This window comes from Salvelinus alpinus, chromosome 17 (assembly GCF_045679555.1).
Source record: "Salvelinus alpinus chromosome 17, SLU_Salpinus.1, whole genome shotgun sequence".
NCBI classification, from domain to species: Eukaryota; Metazoa; Chordata; class Actinopteri; order Salmoniformes; family Salmonidae; genus Salvelinus; species Salvelinus alpinus.
The window spans coordinates 49,639,642-49,653,701 of record NC_092102.1 but is presented as its reverse complement, the minus strand read 5'-3'; the positions used below and the strand labels follow the sequence as shown (position 1 = coordinate 49,653,701).

General features: G+C 51.5%; 1 protein-coding gene across 1 annotated transcript in view; it reads left to right on the top strand.

Moving 5' to 3' along the window:
* LOC139543133 (CDK5 and ABL1 enzyme substrate 2-like) overlaps positions 1-14,060 on the top strand; it is a 102,263-nt gene that overhangs the window by 56,831 nt on the left and 31,372 nt on the right. The window lies entirely within an intron of this gene.

Sequence of the window (14,060 nt, the reverse complement as noted above, 5' to 3'; positions counted from 1 at the left end):
AACTGCTAATATATAATTCACAAGTGATGGGATAATATTGTCACCCATCAGACTATTCTTGATTTAATCTTGTATTTACATAAACTAAATATATCAGCTGATGTACGAAGGGCTATATAAATACATTTGATTTGATTTGATTTGAAATAATATTTGTGTGAAATTTGGTTTGATTTATAATGGACCTTTATCATGCACCTCCCCATGGTTCATTTTCATGCCAGCCAGGTAGGCTATACTCCTGTTTTAAAGAGAAGCAATGTGCTTAATGTTAGGAAAGTTGAGAAATAAATATAGTAGGCCTAGCCTATAGAAAGCTGATGGGATCCTCCTCTTTTTAGTAGAGGCCATCACTCTGTTTTCTCACATAGCCGATAGAAATGTTGCGCAACATGAGCTCATGGGCTATCATGAAGTGTTTGATTAGATTTTTGGTTACATCTGCATTGACATCAGAGTGATTAGAGGGACAATAGAGTGCTGAGTAGCGGGCAGTTAGCAAGTTTGGTCGGCTATTAATGACCATCAGCAGCATCAGAGCTGGGAGAAGCCTAATATCCGTGATAAAACGGTCACCTGGAATTTGACTGGCGTCATGACTGGTGACCGCCGGTGTGGCGCTAATACGGTCAATGTAACAGCACTATGTGTAACCCGTTCCCACGTTCTCTCACACAGAGGAGTTAGCTAGGCCCTTTCCCACGTTCTCTCACACAGAGGAGTTAGCTAGGCTCTTTCCCACGTTCTCTCACACAGAGGAGTTAGCTAGGCTCTTTCCCACGTTCTCTCACACAGAGGAGTTCGCTAGGCCATTTCCCACGTTCTCTCACACAGAGGAGTTAGCTAGGCCATTTCCCATGTTCTCTCACACAGAGGAGTCACCCTTTCCCACGTTCTCTCACACAGAGGAGTTAGCGAGGCCCTTTCCCACGTTCTCTCACACAGAGGAGTTAGCTAGGCCCTTTCCCATGTTCTCTCACACAGAGGAGTCACCCTTTCCCACGTTCTCTCACACAGAGGAGTTAGCTAGGCCCTTTCCCAAGTTCTCTCACACAGAGGAGTCACCCTTTCCCACGTTCTCTCACACAGAGGAGTTAGCTAGGCCCTTTCCCACGTTCTCTCACACAGAGGAGTTAGCTAGGCTCTTTCCCACGTTCTCTCACACAGAGGAGTTAGCTAGGCTCTTTCCCACGTTCTCTCACACAGAGGAGTTAGCTAGGCTCTTTCCCACGTTCTCTCACACAGAGGAGTTAGCTAGGCTCTTTCCCACGTTCTCTCACACAGAGGAGTTAGCTAGGCCCTTTCCCATGTTCTCTCACACAGAGGAGTCACCCTTTCCCACGTTCTCTCACACAGAGGAGTTAGCTAGGCCCTTTCCTACGTTCTCTCACACAGAGGAGTTAGCTAGGCTCTTTCCCTAGACCCTTGTCCTCACCCTTCTCAGTCCTCGCCCTTCTCAGTCCTCGCCCTTCTCAGTCCTCGCCCTTCCTAACCCTCTCTGTGAGGCACCCTCGTCCTCTCACCCCCTCCACATCCCAGGCCTCTTTAATTGCTGCATCCTGCTACACTGGCTTTCCTACGATATAAATAACAGCAGGCCGATCTGATCTCAGAGACCAGTCCAGTCCAGTCCGGTATGCTACGTGCACTGAGGTCCGTGTCACAGATACCCCCAGGGGGGCACAGGGCAGACATTTCACACAGGAGAAACACAGAGAGAAGGAATTTGTTTTTCCCCCATGTTTCTCAGGCTCGATCTGATTAGTGTGCTACAGAACCCTGACCTTAGGGCCTTCACCTCTCACTGACATCACACACACACACACACACACACACACACACACACACACACACACACACACACACACACACACACACACACACACACACACACACACACACACACACACACACACACACACACACACACACACACACACAACAGGGAATTGAATGTATCTTGAATGCATCACATGGTGTTTAGGAGAGGAGAGAGGAGAGAGGACATGGTGTTTAGGAGAGGAGAGAGGAGAGAGGACATGGTGTTTAGGAGAGGAGAGAGGAAAGAGGACATGGTGTTTAGGAGAGGAGAGAGGACCTGGTGTTTAGGAGAGGAGAGGAGAGAGGACATGGTGTTTAGGAGAGGAGAGAGGACATGGTGTTTAGGAGAGGAGAGAGGACATGGTGTTTAGGAGAGGAAAGAGGACATGGTGTTTAGGAGAGGAAAGAGGACATGGTGTTTAGGAGAGGAGAGGAGAGAGGACATGGTGTTTAGGAGAGGAGAGAGGACATAGTGTTTAGGAGAGGAGAGGAGAGAGGACATGGTGTTTAGGAGAGGAGAGAGGACATAGTGTTTAGGAGAGGAGAGAGGACATGATGTTTAGGAGAGGAGAGGAGAGAGGACATAGTGTTTAGGAGAGGAGAGAGGACATAGTGTTTAGGAGAGGAGAGAGGACATGGTGTTTAGGAGAGGAGAGAGGACATGGTGTTTAGGAGAGGAGAGAGGACATGGTGTTTAGGAGAGGAGAGAGGACATGGTGTTTAGGAGAGGAGAGAGGACATAGTGTTTAGGAGAGGAGAGAGGACATGGTGTTTAGGAGAGGAGAGAGGACATGGTGTTTAGGAGAGGAGAGAGGACATGGTGTTTAGGAGAGGAGAGAGGACATGGTGTTTAGGAGAGGAGAGAGGACATGGTGTTTAGGAGAGGAGAGAGGAAAGAGAACATGGTGTTTAGGAGAGGAGAGAGGAGAGAGGACATAGTGTTTAGGAGAGGAGAGGAGAGAGGACATGGTGTTTAGGAGAGGAGAGAGGACATAGTGTTTAGGAGAGGAGAGAGGACATGATGTTTAGGAGAGGAGAGGAGAGAGGACATGATGTTTAGGAGAGGAGAGAGGACATGGTGTTTAGGAGAGGAGAGAGGACATGATGTTTAGGAGAGGAGAGAGGACATGGTGTTTAGGAGAGGAGAGGAGAGAGGACATGGTGTTTAGGAGAGGAGAGGAAAGAGGACATGATGTTTAGGAGAGGAGAGGAAAGGAAAGAGGACATGGTGTTTAGGAGAGGAGAGAGGACATGATGTTTAGGAGAGGAGAGAGGACATGATGTTTAGGAGAGGAGAGAGGACATGATGTTTAGGAGAGGAGAGGAGAGAGGACATGATGTTTAGGAGAGGAGAGAGGACATAGTGTTTAGGAGAGGCGAGAGGACATGGTGTTTAGGAGAGGAGAGAGGACATGGTGTTTAGGAGAGGAGAGAGGACATGGTGTTTAGGAGAGGAGAGAGGACATGGTGTTTAGGAGAGGAGAGGGGACATGATGTTTAGGAGAGGAGAGAGGACATGATGTTTAGGAGAGGAGAGAGGACATGGTGTTTAGGAGAGGAGAGGAGAGAGGACATGATGTTTAGGAGAGGAGAGAGGACATAGTGTTTAGGAGAGGAGAGGAGAGAGGACATGGTGTTTAGGAGAGGAGAGAGGACATGATGTTTAGGAGAGGAGAGAGGACATGATGTTTAGGAGAGGAGAGAGGACATGGTGTTTAGGAGAGGAGAGGAGAGAGGACATGATGTTTAGGAGAGGAGAGAGGACATAGTGTTTAGGAGAGGAGAGAGGACATGGTGTTTAGGAGAGGAGAGAGGACATGGTGTTTAGGAGAGGAGAGAGGACATGGTGTTTAGGAGAGGAGAGAGGACATGGTGTTTAGGAGAGGAGAGAGGACATGGTGTTTAGGAGAGGAGAGAGGACATGGTGTTTAGGAGAGGAGAGAGGACCTGGTGTTTAGGAGAGGAGAGGGGAAAGAGAACATTGTGTTTAGGAGAGGAGAGAGGACATGGTGTTTAGGAGAGGAGAGAGGACATGGTGTTTAGGAGAGGAGAGAGGACATGGTGTTTAGGAGAGGAGAGAGGACATGGTGTTTAGGAGAGGAGAGAGGAAAGAGAACATTGTGTTTAGGAGAGGAGAGAGGACATGGTGTTTAGGAGAGGAGAGGAGAGAGGACATGGTGTTTAGGAGAGGAGAGGAGAGAGGACATGGTGTTTAGGAGAGGAGAGGAGAGAGGACATGGTGTTTAGGAGAGGAGAGGAAAGAGGACATGGTGTTTAGGAGAGGAGAGAGGACATGGTGTTTAGGAGAGGAGAGAGGACATGGTGTTTAGGAGAGGAGAGGAGAGAGGACATGGTGTTTAGGAGAGGAGAGGAAAGAGGACATGGTGTTTAGGAGAGGAGAGAGGACATGGTGTTTAGGAGAGGAGAGAGGACATGGTGTTTAGGAGAGGAGAGAGGACATAGTGTTTAGGAGAGGAGAGAGGACATGGTGTTTAGGAGAGGAGAGAGGACATGGTGTTTAGGAGAGGAGAGAGGACATAGTGTTTAGGAGAGGAGAGAGGACATGGTGTTTAGGAGAGGAGAGAGGACATAGTGTTTAGGAGAGGAGAGAGGACATGGTGTTTAGGAGAGGAAAGAGGACATGGTGTTTAGGAGAGGAGAGAGGACATGGTGTTTAGGAGAGGAGAGGAGAGAGGACATGGTGTTTAGGAGAGGAGAGGAGACATGGTGTTTAGGAGAGGAGAGAGGACATGGTGTTTAGGAGAGGAGAGAGGACCTGGTGTTTAGGAGAGGAGAGAGGACATGGTGTTTAGGAGAGGAGAGAGGACATGGTGTTTAGGAGAGGAGAGGAGAGAGGACATGGTGTTTAGGAGAGGAGAGGAGACATGGTGTTTAGGAGAGGAGAGAGGACATGGTGTTTAGGAGAGGAGAGAGGACATGGTGTTTAGGAGAGGAGAGAGGACATAGTGTTTAGGAGAGGAGAGGAGAGAGAGGACATGGTGTTTAGGAGAGGAGAGAGGACATGGTGTTTAGGAGAGGAGAGAGGACATGGTGTTTAGGAGAGGAGAGAGGACATAGTGTTTAGGAGAGGAGAGAGTACATGGTGTTTAGGAGAGGAGAGAGGAAAGAGGACATGGTGTTTAGAGGAGGAGAGAGGAGAGAGGACATGGTGTTTAGGAGAGGAGAGAGGACATTGTGTTTAGGAGAGGAGAGAGTACATGGTGTTTAGGAGAGGAGAGAGGAAAGAGGACATGGTGTTTAGAGGAGGAGAGAGGAGAGAGGACATGGTGTTTAGGAGAGGAGAGAGGACCTGGTGTTTAGGAGAGGAGAGAGGACATGGTGTTTAGGAGAGTAGAGGAAAGAGGACATGGTGTTTAGGAGAGGAGAGAGGACATGGTGTTTAGGAGAGGAGAGGAAAGAGGACATGGTGTTTAGGAGAGGAGAGAGGACATGGTGTTTAGGAGAGTAGAGGAAAGAGGACATGGTGTTTAGGAGAGGAGAGAGGACATGGTGTTTAGGAGAGGAGAGGAAAGAGGATATGGTGTTTAGGAGAGGAGAGGAGAGAGGACATGGTGTTTAGGAGAGGAGAGAGGATATGGTGTTTAGGAGAGGAGAGGAGAGGAGAGAGGACATGGTGTTTAGGAGAGGAGAGGGGGCATGGTGTTTAGGAGAGGAGAGGAAAGAGGACATGGTGTTTAGGAGAGGAGAGAGGACATGGTGTTTAGGAGAGGAAAGAGGACATGGTGTTTAGGAGAGGAGAGGAGAGAGGACATGGTGTTTAGGAGAGGAGAGAGGACATGGTGTTTAGGAGAGGAAAGAGGACATGGTGTTTAGGAGAGGAGAGAGGAGAAAGGGCATGGTGTTTAGGAGAGGAATAAGACTCCCAGACAGTAATTAAGGGGGCGAGGGAGGCAGACATAGACTCAACTCCCAGACAGTAATTAAGGGGCGAGGGAGGCAGACATAGACTCAACTCCCAGAGAGTAATTAGGGGGCTATGGAGGCAGACATAGACTCAACTCCCAGACAGTAATTAGGGGGCGAGGGAGGCATAGACTCAACTCCCAGACAGTAATTAGGGGGCGAGGGAGGCATAGACTCAACTCCCAGACAGTAATTAGGGGGCGAGGGAGGCATAGACTCAACTCCCAGACAGTAATTAGGGGGCGAGGGAGGCATAGACTCAACTGCCAGACAGTAATTAGGGGGCGAGGGAGGCATAGACTCAACTCCCAGACAGTAAGCAGGGAGAGAGGAAGACATAGACTCAACTCCCAGACAGTAATTAGGGGGTGAGGGAGGAAGACATAGACTCAACTCCCAGACAGTAATTAGGGGGCGAGGGAGGCAGACATAGACTCAACTCCCAGACAGTAATTAGGGGGTGAGGGAGGTAGACATAGACTCAACTCCCAGACAGTAATTAAGGGGCGAGGGAGGCAGACATAGACTCAACTCCCAGACAGTAATTAGGGGGCGAGGGAGGCAGACATAGACTCAACTCCCAGACAGGAATTAGGGGGCGAGGGAGGCAGACATAGACTCAACTCCCAGACAGTAATTAGGGGGCGAGGGAGGCAGACATAGACTCAACTCCCAGACAGTAATTAGGGGGCGAGGGAGGCAGACATAGACTCAACTTCCAGACAGTAATTAGGGGGCGAGGGAGGCAGACAGACTCAACTCCCAGACAGTAATTAGGGGGCGAGGGAGGCAGACATAGACTCAACTCCCAGACAGTAATTAGGGGGGCGAGGGAGGCAGACATAGACTCAACTCCCAGACAGTAATTAGGGGGGCGAGGGAGGCAGACATAGACTCAACTCCCAGACAGTAATTAGGGGGCGAGGGAGGCAGACATAGACTCAACTCCCAGACAGTAATTAGGAGGCGAGGGAGGAAGACATAGACTCAACTCCCAGACAGTAATTAGGGGGCGAGGGAGGAAGACATAGACTCAACTCCCAGACAGTAATTAGGGGGCGAGGGAGGCAGACATAGACTCAACTCCCAGACAGTAATTAGGGGGGCGAGGGAGGCAGACATAGACTCAACTCCCAGACAGTAATTAGGGGGGCGAGGGAGGCAGACATAGACTCAACTCCCAGACAGTAATTAGGGGGCGAGGGAGGCAGACATAGACTCAACTCCCAGACAGTAATTAGGAGGCGAGGGAGGAAGACATAGACTCAACTCCCAGACAGTAATTAGGGGGGCGAGGGAGGCAGACATAGACTCAACTCCCAGACAGTAATTAGGGGGCGAGGGAGGCAGACATAGACTCAACTCCCAGACAGTAATTAGGAGGCGAGGGAGGAAGACATAGACTCAACTCCCAGACAGTAATTAGGGGGCGAGGGAGGAAGACATAGACTCAACTCCCAGACAGTAATTAGGGGGCGAGGGAAGCAGACATAGACTCAACTCCCAGACAGTAATTAGGGGGCGAGGGAGGCAGACATAGACTCAACTCCCAGACAGTAATTAGGGGGCGAGGGAGGAAGACATAGACTCAACTCCCAGACAGAGATTAGGGGGCGAGGGAGGCAGACATAGACTCAACTCCCAGACAGTAATCAGGGGGCGAGGGAGGAAGACATAGACTCAACTCCCAGACAGTAATTAGGGGGCGAGGGAGGCAGACATAGACTCAACTCCCAGACAGTAATTAGGGGGCGAGGGAGGAAGACATAGACTCAACTCCCAGACAGTAATTAGGGGGCGAGGGGTACAGACATAGACTCAACTCCCAGACAGTAATTAAGGGGCGAGGGAGGCAGACATAGACTCAACTCCCAGACAGTAATTAGGGGGCGAGGGAGGAAGACATAGACTCAACTCCCAGACAGTAATTAGGGGGCGAGGGAGGCAGACATAGACTCAACTCCCAGACAGTAATTAGGGGGGCGAGGGAGGAAGACATAGACTCAACTCCCAGACAGTAAATATGGGGCGAGGGAGGCAGACATAGACTCAACTCCCAGACAGTAATCAGGGGGCGAGGGAGGCAGACATAGACTTAATTCCCAGACAGTAATTAGGGGGCGAGGGAGGCATAGACTCAACTCCCAGACAGTAATTAGGGGGCGAGGGAGGCATAGACTCAACTCCCAGACAGTAATTAGGGGGCGAGGGAGGCATAGACTCAACTGCCAGACAGTAATTAGGGGGCGAGGGAGGCATAGACTCAACTCCCAGACAGTAAGCAGGGAGAGAGGAAGACATAGACTCAACTCCCAGACAGTAATTAGGGGGTGAGGGAGGAAGACATAGACTCAACTCCCAGACAGTAATTAGGGGGCGAGGGAGGCAGACATAGACTCAACTCCCAGACAGTAATTAGGGGGTGAGGGAGGTAGACATAGACTGAACTCCCAGACAGTAATTAAGGGGCGAGGGAGGCAGACATAGACTCAACTCCCAGACAGTAATTAGGGGGCGAGGGAGGCAGACATAGACTCAACTCCCAGACAGGAATTAGGGGGCGAGGGAGGCAGACATAGACTCAACTCCCAGACAGTAATTAGGGGGCGAGGGAGGCAGACATAGACTCAACTCCCAGACAGTAATTAGGGGGCGAGGGAGGCAGACATAGACTCAACTTCCAGACAGTAATTAGGGGGCGAGGGAGGCAGACATAGACTCAACTCCCAGACAGTAATTAGGGGGCGAGGGAGGCAGACATAGACTCAACTCCCAGACAGTAATTAGGGGGGCGAGGGAGGCAGACATAGACTCAACTCCCAGACAGTAATTAGGGGGGCGAGGGAGGCAGACATAGACTCAACTCCCAGACAGTAATTAGGGGGCGAGGGAGGCAGACATAGACTCAACTCCCAGACAGTAATTAGGAGGCGAGGGAGGAAGACATAGACTCAACTCCCAGACAGTAATTAGGGGGCGAGGGAGGAAGACATAGACTCAACTCCCAGACAGTAATTAAGGGGCGAGGGAGGCAGACATAGACTCAACTCCCAGACAGTAATTAGGGGGCGAGGGAGGAAGACATAGACTCAACTCCCAGACAGTAATTAGGGGGCGAGGGAGGCAGACATAGACTCAACTCCCAGACAGTAATTAGGGGGGCGAGGGAGGAAGACATAGACTCAACTCCCAGACAGTAAATATGGGGCGAGGGAGGCAGACATAGACTCAACTCCCAGACAGTAATCAGGGGGCGAGGGAGGCAGACATAGACTTAATTCCCAGACAGTAATTAGGGGGCGAGGGAGGCATAGACTCAACTCCCAGACAGTAATTAGGGGGCGAGGGAGGCATAGACTCAACTCCCAGACAGTAATTAGGGGGCGAGGGAGGCATAGACTCAACTGCCAGACAGTAATTAGGGGGCGAGGGAGGCATAGACTCAACTCCCAGACAGTAAGCAGGGAGAGAGGAAGACATAGACTCAACTCCCAGACAGTAATTAGGGGGTGAGGGAGGAAGACATAGACTCAACTCCCAGACAGTAATTAGGGGGCGAGGGAGGCAGACATAGACTCAACTCCCAGACAGTAATTAGGGGGTGAGGGAGGTAGACATAGACTGAACTCCCAGACAGTAATTAAGGGGCGAGGGAGGCAGACATAGACTCAACTCCCAGACAGTAATTAGGGGGCGAGGGAGGCAGACATAGACTCAACTCCCAGACAGGAATTAGGGGGCGAGGGAGGCAGACATAGACTCAACTCCCAGACAGTAATTAGGGGGCGAGGGAGGCAGACATAGACTCAACTCCCAGACAGTAATTAGGGGGCGAGGGAGGCAGACATAGACTCAACTTCCAGACAGTAATTAGGGGGCGAGGGAGGCAGACATAGACTCAACTCCCAGACAGTAATTAGGGGGCGAGGGAGGCAGACATAGACTCAACTCCCAGACAGTAATTAGGGGGGCGAGGGAGGCAGACATAGACTCAACTCCCAGACAGTAATTAGGGGGGCGAGGGAGGCAGACATAGACTCAACTCCCAGACAGTAATTAGGGGGCGAGGGAGGCAGACATAGACTCAACTCCCAGACAGTAATTAGGAGGCGAGGGAGGAAGACATAGACTCAACTCCCAGACAGTAATTAGGGGGCGAGGGAGGAAGACATAGACTCAACTCCCAGACAGTAATTAGGGGGCGAGGGAGGCAGACATAGACTCAACTCCCAGACAGTAATTAGGGGGGCGAGGGAGGCAGACATAGACTCAACTCCCAGACAGTAATTAGGGGGGCGAGGGAGGCAGACATAGACTCAACTCCCAGACAGTAATTAGGGGGCGAGGGAGGCAGACATAGACTCAACTCCCAGACAGTAATTAGGAGGCGAGGGAGGAAGACATAGACTCAACTCCCAGACAGTAATTAGGGGGGCGAGGGAGGCAGACATAGACTCAACTCCCAGACAGTAATTAGGGGGCGAGGGAGGCAGACATAGACTCAACTCCCAGACAGTAATTAGGAGGCGAGGGAGGAAGACATAGACTCAACTCCCAGACAGTAATTAGGGGGCGAGGGAGGAAGACATAGACTCAACTCCCAGACAGTAATTAGGGGGCGAGGGAAGCAGACATAGACTCAACTCCCAGACAGTAATTAGGGGGCGAGGGAGGCAGACATAGACTCAACTCCCAGACAGTAATTAGGGGGCGAGGGAGGAAGACATAGACTCAACTCCCAGACAGAGATTAGGGGGCGAGGGAGGCAGACATAGACTCAACTCCCAGACAGTAATCAGGGGGCGAGGGAGGAAGACATAGACTCAACTCCCAGACAGTAATTAGGGGGCGAGGGAGGCAGACATAGACTCAACTCCCAGACAGTAATTAGGGGGCGAGGGAGGAAGACATAGACTCAACTCCCAGACAGTAATTAGGGGGCGAGGGGTACAGACATAGACTCAACTCCCAGACAGTAATTAAGGGGCGAGGGAGGCAGACATAGACTCAACTCCCAGACAGTAATTAGGGGGCGAGGGAGGAAGACATAGACTCAACTCCCAGACAGTAATTAGGGGGCGAGGGAGGCAGACATAGACTCAACTCCCAGACAGTAATTAGGGGGGCGAGGGAGGAAGACATAGACTCAACTCCCAGACAGTAAATATGGGGCGAGGGAGGCAGACATAGACTCAACTCCCAGACAGTAATCAGGGGGCGAGGGAGGCAGACATAGACTTAATTCCCAGACAGTAATTAGGGGGCGAGCGAGGCAGACATAGACTCAACTCCCAGACAGTAATTAGGGGGCGAGGGAGGTAGACATAGACTCAACTCCCAGACAGTAATTAGGGGGCGAGGGAGGCAGACATAGACTCAACTCCCAGACAGTAATTAGGGGGCGAGGGAGACAGACATAGACTCAACTCCCAGACAGTAATTAAGGGGCGAGGGAGGCAGACATAGACTCAACACCCAGACAGTAATTAGGGGGCGAGGGGTACAGACATAGACTCAACTCCCAGACAGTAATTAAGGGGCGAGGGAGGCAGACATAGACTCAACTCCCAGACAGTAATTAGGGGGCGAGGGAGGCAGACATAGACTCAACTCCCAGACAGTAATTAGGGGGGCGAGGGAGGCAGACATAGACTCAACTCCCAGACAGTAATTAGGGGGGCGAGGGAGGCAGACATAGACTCAACTCCCAGACAGTAATTAGGGGGCGAGGGAGGCAGACATAGACTCAACTCCCAGACAGTAATTAGGGGGCGAGGGAGGTAGACATAGACTCAACTCCCAGACAGTAATTAGGTGGCGAGGGAGGCAGACATAGACTCAACTCACAGACAGTAATTAGGGGGCGAGGGAGACAGACATAGACTCAACTCCCAGACAGTAATTAAGGGGCGAGGGAGGCAGACATAGACTCAACTCCCAGACAGTAATTAGGGGGCGAGGGAGGCAGACATAGACTCAACTCCCAGACAGGAATTAGGGGGCGAGGGAGGCAGACATAGACTCAACTCCCAGACAGTAATTAGGGGGCGAGGGAGGCAGACATAGACTCAACTCCCAGACAGTAATTAGGGGGCGAGGGAGGTAGACATAGACTCAACTCCCAGACAGTAATTAGGGGGCGAGGGAGGCAGACATAGACTCAACTCCCAGACAGTAATTAGGGGGCGAGGGAGACAGACATAGACTCAACTCCCAGACAGTAATTAAGGGGCGAGGGAGGCAGACATAGACTCAACACCCAGACAGTAATTAGGGGGCGAGGGAGGCAGACATAGACTCAACACCCAGACAGTAATTAGGGGGCGAGGGAGGCAGACATAGACTCAACTCCCAGACAGTAAATAGGGGGCGAGGGAGGCAGACATAGACTCAACTCCCAGACAGTAATCAGGGGGCGAGGGAGGCAGACATAGACTTAATTCCCAGACAGTAATTAGGGGGCGAGGGAGGCAGACATAGACTCAACTCCCAGACAGTAATTAGGGGGCGAGGGAGGTAGACATAGACTCAACTCCCAGACAGTAATTAGGGGGCGAGGGAGGCAGACATAGACTCAACTCCCAGACAGTAATTAGGGGGCGAGGGAGACAGACATAGACTCAACTCCCAGACAGTAATTAAGGGGCGAGGGAGGCAGACATAGACTCAACTCCCAGACAGTAATTAGGGGGCGAGGGAGGCAGACATAGACTCAACTCCCAGACAGTAATTAGGGGGGCGAGGGAGGCAGACATAGACTCAACTCCCAGACAGTAATTAGGGGGGCGAGGGAGGCAGACATAGACTCAACTCCCAGACAGTAATTAGGGGGCGAGGGAGGCAGACATAGACTCAACTCCCAGACAGTAATTAGGGGGCGAGGGAGGTAGACATAGACTCAACTCACAGACAGTAATTAGGGGGCGAGGGAGACAGACATAGACTCAACTCCCAGACAGTAATTAAGGGGCGAGGGAGGCAGACATAGACTCAACTCCCAGACAGTAATTAGGGGGCGAGGGAGGCAGACATAGACTCAACTCCCAGACAGGAATTAGGGGGCGAGGGAGGCAGACATAGACTCAACTCCCAGACAGTAATTAGGGGGCGAGGGAGGCAGACATAGACTCAACTCCCAGACAGTAATTAGGGGGCGAGGGAGGTAGACATAGACTCAACTCCCAGACAGTAATTAGGGGGCGAGGGAGGCAGACATAGACTCAACTCCCAGACAGTAATTAGGGGGCGAGGGAGACAGACATAGACTCAACTCCCAGACAGTAATTAAGGGGCGAGGGAGGCAGACATAGACTCAACACCCAGACAGTAATTAGGGGGCGAGGGAGGCAGACATAGACTCAACACCCAGACAGTAATTAGGGGGCGAGGGAGGCAGACATAGACTCAACTCCCAGACAGTAAATAGGGGGCGAGGGAGGCAGACATAGACTCAACTCCCAGACAGTAATCAGGGGGCGAGGGAGGCAGACATAGACTTAACTCCCAGACAGTAATTAGGGGGCGAGGGAGGCAGACATAGACTCAACTCCCAGACAGTAATTAGGGGGCGAGGGAGGCAGACATAGACTCAACTCCCAGACAGTAATTAGGGGGCGAGGGAGGTAGACATAGACTCAACTCCCAGACAGTAATTAGGTGGCGAGGGAGGCAGACATAGACTCAACTCACAGACAGTAATTAGGGGGCGAGGGAGACAGACATAGACTCAACTCCCAGACAGTAATTAAGGGGCGAGGGAGGCAGACATAGACTCAACTCCCAGACAGTAATTAGGGGGCGAGGGAGGCAGACATAGACTCAACTCCCAGACAGGAATTAGGGGGCGAGGGAGGCAGACATAGACTCAACTCCCAGACAGTAATTAGGGGGCGAGGGAGGCAGACATAGACTCAACTCCCAGACAGTAATTAGGGGGCGAGGGAGGTAGACATAGACTCAACTCCCAGACAGTAATTAGGGGGCGAGGGAGGCAGACATAGACTCAACTCCCAGACAGTAATTAGGGGGCGAGGGAGACAGACATAGACTCAACTCCCAGACAGTAATTAAGGGGCGAGGGAGGCAGACATAGACTCAACACCCAGACAGTAATTAGGGGGCGAGGGAGGCAGACATAGACTCAACACCCAGACAGTAATTAGGGGGCGAGGGAGGCAGACATAGACTCAACACCCAGACAGTAATTAGGGGGCGAGGGAGGCAGACATAGACTCAACACCCAGACAGTAATTAGGGGGCGAGGGAGGCAGACATAGACTCAACACCCAGACAGTAATTAGGGGGCGAGGGAGGCA